Below are 10,800 nucleotides of genomic sequence, written 5' to 3'. Positions count from 1 at the left end.
CACTCAACTACATAGTTTGGTGAGCTCCCGGGCTAAGGACACCGGTCACACTCTACCACATAAGATTGGCGAGCTCCCGGGCTAAGGACATTAGTCACACTCGACCACATAGTTTTGGTGAGTTCTCGGGCTAAGGACACCGGTCACACTCTACCACATAAGATTGTGTAAAATATCGGAAATAGGCGAATATTAATAAGGGAATTTTCTGAAATTTTTGGGGAATTTTTCGGAGCTCGTACGGGCGAGTTAGCGGGGATAAAAACAGGGCCAGAAAAGCCTGTTTAGGCTACCCCATTTAAGTGAGAAAAAGTTGATTTTTCCTTTTCCTTTTTAAATTCTTTTTCTTTTCTCTCTCGCCGAACCCGCGTGTGCCGTGCCCTAATCATCCGACGGTTCCTTCCTTCCCCTCTTCTTTTCCTCTTCGTCACCGAGCACTTCACCTCCTCCATCGACGACGGCCTTTCCCTAGACGAGCCCTAGCCCATGCTGACCTACGACTCTCTCAACCTTCCGAGACACCGCCGGCCACAGGAGCCCTAGCGCCGGCCTCTCCTTCTCCTCCTTCCCGAGCCGCACCAGGCGCCGCCACCACCTGAGGCTGAACGGAGCAGCGCCTGACCTAGGGTTTCCAGTAGTGGGCTGATACATGATTATTCCAGCCACTGCTGCTTGCTACCATCGCCGGAGAAGAAGGTCAGGTAATGGTATTGTTAATTTCAACAGTGATGTAGAATTTTTGGTATGCTATTGTAGGGATTTCCAATTGGTTAGATATGGAATTTGTTTTCCAATTGGCAGTGACAGTGGTGTGAAGTTGTTGGATTCCGGCCACCACAACACTGAATGCCTTGGTTATTTCCTTGATATCCAACTTTGATCCGATCAATGAAAGGTAAGGTTCTTGTTTAACGTTGTGGATTTAGGTTTTTGCTGTGGAGAAATTAATCGATGACCAGTTAAGGTTGATCAATAATTAGGGTTTTCCTAATAGAATTAGGTATATTGGTGATTTTTATTTAGGGCTTTTGCCCTAAATAGTTTTAAGGATTTATTTAGCAATTCATTTGAATTTTAGCTAAATAAAAGTATATCTATTGGTGTTACAGGACTTTGACGCGAGACGAGTATCTCGATCCGATTTGGACTGGTTTGGACATTACTATTGGAGGCGGGTACTTTTGACTTATTGTCTTTGATATGCTTAGTAATGAAATTAACATGTTGCATTAATTGTGTTTCTTATTTGTTTCGGTTAATCACTGCCCAATACATGTTACCTGTTTGATTGGTTGTTTGTTTGCATCTTGTATTGATCTCGTACCTGATTTTTCATGCTCATGGGTAGTGATATAACCATGTTTTACCATGTCAGGGCCTAGGTTTGATACCTTATTGATCAGTATATCTTGATATGATTTATTCACTATGGTGCCCATGGTTATATGTCCAGAGGTTGGTTTAGTATATTACTATGCTTAGTGACATGTACCATTTGCATGATCGCATGCTGTGCGATAGATTGCTCCATTATTGTTGAGCACATTGCCAGTTTCATCACTATTCGGTGCTCCGTTGTGATGCTCATGGGTAGCGTGACACAGCGTGGTAGCACGTCAGTTTGGCTCTTCCGGTGCTCCGTTAGTCCGCTCATGGGTAGTGTGACGCAGCGTGTAGCACGTTAGAGATCCCTCCCCGTCACAGTGTACCGGGAGATGAGAGCATTGCGCTCCCCCATTTATGATTTGGGGTAGGAGTATGTATGTACTACGACAGCATCCCGTCCACTCGGTCACTCATCAGGGGTAGTGATGCAGAGTGCACGGTTATCACAGCCCTATCCACTGGGTCCCACTTTTGTTGTGAGTTGGCTGACTGGCGTCAGGGGTGACCATGACATTGGCATCATATGCATGATGCATTTATTGTTTGTGATTGTGTTTGCTGCATTTATATGTTGCATATTGTTTGGATACCTATGCTTGACATGCATACAGGTCTTCTATACCTTTCGGACTGTTTGTCTTTATACCGGGTCCTTGTTAGTACAGATTCTCTCCTGTCTACTTCGGTTTGCATTTATTTTTATTTTATTCAGGAGAATGTACGCTTGATTAGTGCTAGGTGTTATTTCTTTACTTTGCATATCAATTGTACCTGCTGAGTGTTGGACTCACCCCGCCTCCATTGTTGTTATTTTCAGGTTGATGCTGTCAGGAGGGAGTTCCAGTCGCTAGTCCCCACTGCACGTAGTGCTAGACCTCTGCTGATCATGAGATGTTATTTTAGTTTTCTTTATCAGACTATGTCTTAGTCTTGATGCTGTGATAATGGTTTCGAAAAGTCAAAGGGTCTAATTTTTCTGGGAATTTGTTCAATATGTGCCATAAATAATAGTGATGTACTGTTTGAGGCAAAACCTGTGCAACAGCTTTTGTCATTGCAGGATCCTGATCAATGATGATAATGTTTGGTGCACCTTTAAGCATGACTTCTAAGAACTTTGTAAGCAACCAAACAAAAGACTCAGTTTTCTCATCACTAAGAAACCCGCAACCAAAAAGAATTGTCTGATAATGATGATTAACTCCTACAAATGGTGCCAAAATCAAACCATATTTGTTGGTGTTATAAGTTATATCAAATACAATAGCATCACCAAATATACTATATGCCCTTCTTGATACATGATCAGCCCAAAAGCACCTACTAAATCTGTTATCAGAATCAGTCTCGTAGGCAAAGAAAAAAGCTAAATTCTTCTCTTGCTCAGATGTAAAAAACTCGATAAGTGTTTCTGTAACGCTTGAAATTTCTCAAAATAATTATTAGAAATATTCTATGATTTTTCTGGAATTTTAGAATATTTTTATGGAATTTTTAGAGTAGTGGAGGTAGCAAAAATAAATAGAAAACGAAAATAACCTATGCGGGAATTGAACCTGAGACCTAGCGAACCCTATGACTTATAGATAGCTTTAGTAAACCAAGTGAACCCAGCAAGGTCGTGCTGAAAGAAAAGGGAATCAATTAGATTTATATTTGAGTTGGGTGAATCTACCACTTAATATAAATAGGGAGGAATTAAGTGAAGAGTTATTTCTTTTAACGTAACTTGTCTTCTCCTCAACCTAATTCCGCCGACCCCTCTCCCTTCCTCTTCTTCTCTCGGCGCCAACCACAAGCAAGGCTAGGGTTCCGTCCCCAAGGGCACTTTCCAGCGACGACTTCGACACGAGGACGCTTCCCTCCGCGAGAGGAACGCATAGACGCGAGAAGATTGTCGAAAGGATCGTCTCCTCCGGAAATCTAGCGATTAGAATCGTAAGAAAATCCAAACAGGAGGTAAGAAACCCCTCACCTGCAGTATAAGTAGCTTCCGTGTGAATTCCATGTTTTAGTTAGTAGTATATAGCTTTTCGGCACAAAGGATGCGAATTAGCGCATACCAAGTGTTCGATTAAATTACTAGCACAGTTAAAATGCAACTTAGGCATTTTAATAGCTTAGTTAAATGCAATAGAAGAATTTCACAGCTCATATAGTCTTGCTACAGCTTTTACAGGACTAGATGTCCAATGGGTGGGCTCCCACAGTCGCCTCTAGGTTTAGATAACCTAGTTCTGAGTTTAGACAACCTAGTAAAAGCAAGACAGGAATTTATTAGCTTATGTTCAGTATTTTACTTTCTCAGTGGCACTGTACTGGATTAGATATCCATTGGGTTGGGCTCCCACAGTCGTCCCTAGGTTCAGATAACCTAGTAACCCTACTAAATTCGGGACTTGCAAACTCGGGTCTAGTTAGGGATGCGCGCACAGCACGTACAGTTGCCGGGCCTAAACAGCAGCATGATTAGTATTTTCATCTATTATATATGTAGTTTTAAACTCTCACAAAATAGTTAGGTGAAATCAATATAGCTTTAGCATTTGCTAGAATTATCTCAGTTCATGCTTCAGTTCAGCTAACTCTTATGATTATGTATGATAGCTCTATGTTCAGCTTTTGTTACACATGCTTTAGATGATAGTATGCCATGACTAGTTTTTGGTTTCCATGTATTGTATGATAGCATGCCATGTTTTAGTTTAAATAGTACATATTTCAAATAGCATGTTTTAAAAGCATATTGCATCGATTGCATGTTTTGTGAGGTAGATGGTTTCTTACTAAGCAAAAGCTTACAGATACTTTTTCCTTATACTGCAGATAAAGGTAAAGGAAAGATGGACTAGCGGAGGCTAGAGGGCAATGTGATGAAGATGTGTGTGGATGGAACTTGGAACAAAGATCTTAGGAATTTTAGCAAGTTTAACTATTAGAACTTTGTTATTTTAGTTTTTGCCGTTCAGTTTGCTTAAATGTTATGAATTAGTGGATTATGCACCATGACATGTGTAGAATGCTAGATAATTGATGTTAGGAGGCATTTCATTTAGTTTGGAATTGATATGAGTGATATTGGCACAGAACAGTGCTGAAATCAGGCTTCTGGTGTGAAATCAGAAACCCCAATCGATCGGCCGATCGATTGGGGCTTCTTAATCGATCGATCGAGAAGTTCGCACCGCAAACAGTAAGCTCCTGGATCGATCAGCCGATCGATCCGGATGCCTTCTATCGCGAACAGAAAGCCCTGGGATCGATCACTGGATCGATTGGCCAGTCTGGATCGATCAGCCAATCGATCCAGAATATTGCCCGGAGCACAGTAGCATGCTGAATCGATCACTGGATCGATCCAACCTAAGTTCCGTATACAGTAGCCACCTGGATCGATCAATGGATCGATCCGACCATTCCAATCGATCCGTGGATCGATTGGGAGGCCTGATATCAGCAAGAAACTCTTAGTTAAGTTCCTTGACCATTGGGGGATGTAATATATGTCATGAATAGTTTAAGATTACACCCCTTAGCACATGTAGAACCAAGAAAGGATAATAGTTTAGTAAAATTTTAATTAGTACAGCTTCCGCACTTAGATTTAATGATGGTCATGGAATAGTTAACACAGCATAATGTGACGGTCCGGCCTTACAGCCTAGCCAGTAGAAGGCGGGTCGTTACAGTTTCAGCATCAATCCCCTTTTGTTCATCTCTTAGATTTCTCTCAAAGTTTCTAATATCAGTTTCTGTACAACCTACCCATTCAAGGTCTCCATACTTTATCTCTAATATACGCATTTATTGACAAGTTGGTACATTGGCCTCTGAAAATTATTTTGTCAATGCTTTTTTGGCTGCCGAAACACTACGATGTGAGCGTAGCAACAACACCTTTAATGGAGTCGAGAACGGATGATTATGAGCTTCTATAAAGTTATAGATAACCCAATCCGGTCCCATCTGTTTCTTGACAAATACAATATTTTCCTTACAACCCGTTCTAACTGTGCCACATGCTCTTTCCCTTATTTGTTGATCAGGGTTTGGATGTTTATTGTGTCGCATTATATATGTATGTCCTTCTTTAAAGCATACAATTTGTTTTCATGTCACTTCATTTGTCATTTTATTTTTCCTGCTCGTGCTATTCCTTGAACTAAATCCGGCTTCTCGTGCATATTGGTTATAGAACGAATATGCATCCTCTAGAGATGAGAATTTCATTCCAATTTTTGGCTTTCAATCATCTGCAACTTGGGGAATGAATTCCTAGTCATCAACTCTATTTTTTTTTCCATTTCTGGACGCCCTCGCATTTTATTTGACAATGGATAAATAAATAAAAATTGTTCCAATTAATAGAATAAAACAAAAGTGATTTTGATATAGATACAGCATCAAATCATAAACATGATATAAATAAAAACTCTTCCAATAAAAGTGATTATGATCAATTCTAACAGAACATCATCTAAGTTAAACATGAAATTGAATGTCAAGAATACAACTATAAGTGAAATGAGTAAGAAATATTATTAAAAAACCACAACGTCAATGAACATCATGACTGTAAATTATATAAATTGGGTAAAAATTCTTGAAAGGACATACATACATGGTCTTTCCATAGGCATAGGCATAGGCATAAGCATAGATAGTGACAAATCAAGTACACGTTGCTCATGAGAGAAAACATTATTAGGATGAAAAGTGATACACTATGTATCCTTACATTTCTAATATTTAGAAGTCACTATATCAACACTGGTAAGTAAAACACTTTTTATATGATATATTAGTCTCAACTATATATATTTTAATAATTGAATAAAAAAGACAAAACAAATGTCAATTGATCAAGTTAATGACTAGGAATGGAACTCCTAATCCAAGTATCTCACAGTAGGTAAATTACATTATAAATCTAATTTTATCAACTAGCAATTATCAACCCTAGAACATGACTATAATTTTAGCATACATCATAGTAAAATAAACTAGGAATGGAAAACAAGCTGAGCCAAGACAAGCATTGTTGTATTCAAAAGCAATCTAACTTTAACCAAGGATTCCCCTGTGTAAGAGATCAGAATGTTGAATTGGCAAATTCAATAGACCTGCTCATAGGATTGGAAAACAAGCTGAGCCAAGACAAGCATGGCTGTATTCAAAAGCAATCTAACTTTAACCAAGGATAAATGATACGAAGTACAACTGAAAATAATAAAAAGAAGAAGAACCACTACTCGCTTAGGCTGGAGAGGATTCGCGGTGGCGACAAGAGAGGAGAGAGAGCAGCGCTCGGCGATGGAGAGAGCTGAGCTTCGCAAGGGAGAGAGCAGCGCTCGGCGAGGGAGAGAGCAGCAGATCTCAGATCTCGGTGAGGGAGAGAGCAGCAAATCTCATATCTCGGCGAGGGCGAGAGCTGGCGAGGGAGAGTTGCAGCAAATCTCAGAGGCACGGCAAGGGAGAGAGGCGCGGCGAGGGCGAGAGGCACGGTGAGGGAGAGAGCGGCAGATCTTAGATCTCAGCGAGGGCAGATCTCATATCTCGGCGAGGGAGAGAGCGGCGAGAGCAGCGAGCAGCGATCGGAGAGGGAGAGAGCAAATCTCAAGGACGGGAGAGAGCAGCGCTAGCGTTAAGGAGGTGGCTCGCATTTTTTTTGTTTTTTTCCTCCTGCGCTGCTTTTTCTTTTTTTTTTTCTCACGCGCTGCTTTCTTTCATTCATTTTCATTTCACCGCAGCTGACGTGGACGGCACCGCACGATGCCGCAGCATAAGCAACACAACACAAAAATTCTCTCTCTCTCTTTATATATATATATATAATGGTAAGAACATGCAACAAAGAAATATTATGTAAAATATAAAATAATATGTTACATAATATATAAGGTATAATATAAATTACAAAGAATAAATAGAATTAAATAAGAAAAATATAGGATTAATAGATGTTGAACGCGCAATTAGTAACCAATTAAGAAATTATAGTAATATACTTTATATAAAATATATATGGAATTAAATAATCATGGATATGGATTTCTATCTAGACTTAGTAAACACAAACCTACTAGACCAAATTTCCAACAAAAAAACATACACCTAGCATACTAAATTATCATGATGTGAAGCAAGAATAAACACAAACCTACTAAACCAAATTCCGAAAAACATACATTTAAACATGGTCATGGGTATAGGCATGAGCATAAACTTAAACATGATCTTAAGCATAAACGTGAAGACGAACCTAAAAATGGTTACACTTATACAGATAGGTACACGTGGTATTTTTATACAACAAAATTCCTAGCATGAGAACCCAATTAAGCAAGGTTGAACTTAACCCATACATGACCCTAAATTGTCTACCATTAAATTGTATTTCTCATTGAATATTTCACAAGTCTCATTCATGCATGCAAATAACATTTTATAATGTAAATGAACTCCCATCATACAAGGCATTAATAATCATGATTGTTTGAAAACATATAATCAGTGCATGCTAGAGTTTATAATAAACATATCTCGCACCTAACCATCCTATTAACACTATAACCCCTAATATCTAAACAGTAGCATGCAACCTTAATATCCATGTCAGATATCACTCCACATCGAAAATTCCTACAATTACTACACTATCTTCGAAAGTTCCCCAAACTTATTTGGAAAAGAAAATTTAACACTTCTAAGACATGTTATGACCAAAGGTTCGATTGTGAGCATAAATTAAAGGTCCTATGAGAAAAAAAACATTATCCTAGATTCGGAAGCTAACAACTATAAGGTCATTTGAACTAAGGGCAAAAGTCATTCTATATTAGGGGAAAATTTATTAGATTGGGCATAAAGCTAATCATAATATTTTCACATCCAAACAAACAATTATTTAAGTTTAAGTAGTTTTAATCAATGTTAGCCATACTATCAAACCTCTAACTTAACATTTCAACAATAGCTTTACTTACATTGGATTAACAATCATCTGATTGCAAACTAAGTAAACAATCTGCCCTTTTCTTCTTGTTTGTTAATTAGTTTCTTTTTTATGCAAGTGTTTCTTAATAAAAGCTTATAAAGATCGAGAAAGGGTGTTCATTTCTTGTAGGGCTATTCACCCCGCTCTAGCCGGCCGCCAAGGGTCCTACAAATGGTATTAAAGCCAGGATGCTTTAAGATGACTAACCGCCAATCGAAGCACAAGAGATGGTCGGATCGAGCATCTATCCATCAAAATTCGAGGGGAAATTTACGAACTATAAGAAAAAGATGGAGGTATTATTTAAGATAGATTTTGAGTTATTACTAATTATAAAATTTGGTTTTGTAGCACCAAAAGGCAAAGAATGATACCAATGGACGAAAAAGGAACAAGTCAACTTCATGGTAAACGGTAAAGCAGAGTTTCGTATACTTAGCATCCTACCACCTCAGGAAGTCAACCGGATCGAAACCTATGAGTCAGTCAAGGAGCTCTGGGAGAAATTCTTGGAACTACACGAAGGGACATCGGAGGCAAAACTAGCGAGATGGGATCTGCTCCAGAACCATATCAACAACCTCTCATTTGAAGAAGGTGAATCCATTGCACACCTTCACTCAAGGATCAAGGAACTCATCACCGGATTCATGAATCTTAGAGAAAAGGTAACTAACCGACATTTACTAAGGTATGCACTTAACGCATTTTCTAGGACTTATAAATAGATATCCTTAGTAGATGCGCATTACATCTTTAAGGATCTAGAGGTAAGTACTTTAGAAGAGTTATTTTCTACATTTAAAGTTCATGAAACTAGATATGAAGATCTGAAGAAGGAGCCCCAGTGTAACATTACCCTAAAGGTAAAAATTGATGAACCAGATTTTGAAACATCCTTCGACATTGATGAAACAACATTCATGGTAAGGAAATTTAAAAAGTCCTTTAAAACTAATAAATTTAATCAAGTGTAGAGTAGAAGAAAGAAAAGAAAGATAAAATACTACCACTGTGACAAAGAAGGGAACGTCAAAGATAACTGCCCAAAGTTGAAGAAGAATGAGAAGAACAAGAAGTCAATCCAGACAAAGCATCAAAATCTAAATGTAATGTGGGACAAAATGTCATTCGAGTCGGAGATCAAAGCCCTCGCCGGACTTGTACTAGTAGCAAGTCACTAAGAAGAAGAAGATGAAGCAAGCTCATCCGAAATTAGCATTGAGAGCATCGATAAAGGGGGAGCAACATCAGAAGGAAACAACACTACAGGGGGAGCTTCAAACAAAGGAGAGGTAAGTCAGATACGATCTCTACCTCCTGACCAGTTATTTAAATTTATTAAAATTTTATCAAAGAATTCTTGTCAATTAGAATTAGAGAATAAGAAGTTATTAAAAGAAAATAATGAATTAAAAGGAACATTATCAACATCTTGTCGATTAGAAGATTTTAACAAGATAAAAATATAAAATGAAAAATTGAAATTAGAAATAGAAGATTTGAAAATTTGCACAGGCTCACAGATTCAACAAGTTAGGAAATATAATGGACTAAATTGGCACTTTAGATATCATAAGGACCAAATTAGAAAACTATCATAAAAATATATTCTGAGAAAATTTTTGATAAATTCGATAGGAAAAAACCTATATTGGGTTCCAAATCATGGCTAAAGTAAATTTTTATACATATCTTACTTTTTCCCGATTTAACATTTTTCTAAGAATTATTTTTTTAGTTGTCTCATATAATTTTTGCTTGAAATAAATTTGATCTTAATTTTCTAAGAAAGAAAATTTCATTACTCATCAATAGAAAAAATTTTAAATTTTTTGACTATTGTATTATTTTTCTATGAATTTTTTTAACAAATTTCATATTCTTCTATTTAAAAATATCTTGGAGTGCTATTTTTTATAAAATTTATTTTTCTGTGAAACTTTATCCTTTTCTCTATATAATAAAATTTTCATGAAATGTTTTGACCATTGGTAAATTTTTTATGAATTATTTATCTAAATATAAATTTTTAATATTAAAAATTTTTAAAATTGTAATTCTTAAATTTTCTTTTTTGTAAAAATGCTTGCTCTGATACATTTATAGAAAATATTTCAAGATTTTTTGAGGTTAATAACTATTTTTAAATATTTTTTTAGAAAATGTGTCTTTATGTAGAAAAGAATTTATTTCTGCTTAAAATAATATATTTTTTTTAATATATATATATATATGATTGTTTAACTATTATAAAAAAAAAATTATTTTCCAAGTCTATTTTTTAAAAAATTTCCAAATATAGTTTATAAATTACAAAATCCATATTAGCAAAACTTAAACTTTCTGATCTTGGATAATAGTCAATTTTTTTAACCCTTAGACTCTATTTCATTTCAAGTTATTTTTATTTAAAA

Source organism: Zingiber officinale, chromosome 3A (genome assembly GCF_018446385.1).
Source record: "Zingiber officinale cultivar Zhangliang chromosome 3A, Zo_v1.1, whole genome shotgun sequence".
NCBI classification, from domain to species: Eukaryota; Viridiplantae; Streptophyta; class Magnoliopsida; order Zingiberales; family Zingiberaceae; genus Zingiber; species Zingiber officinale.
Note: the sequence above shows the minus strand (reverse complement) of the source record.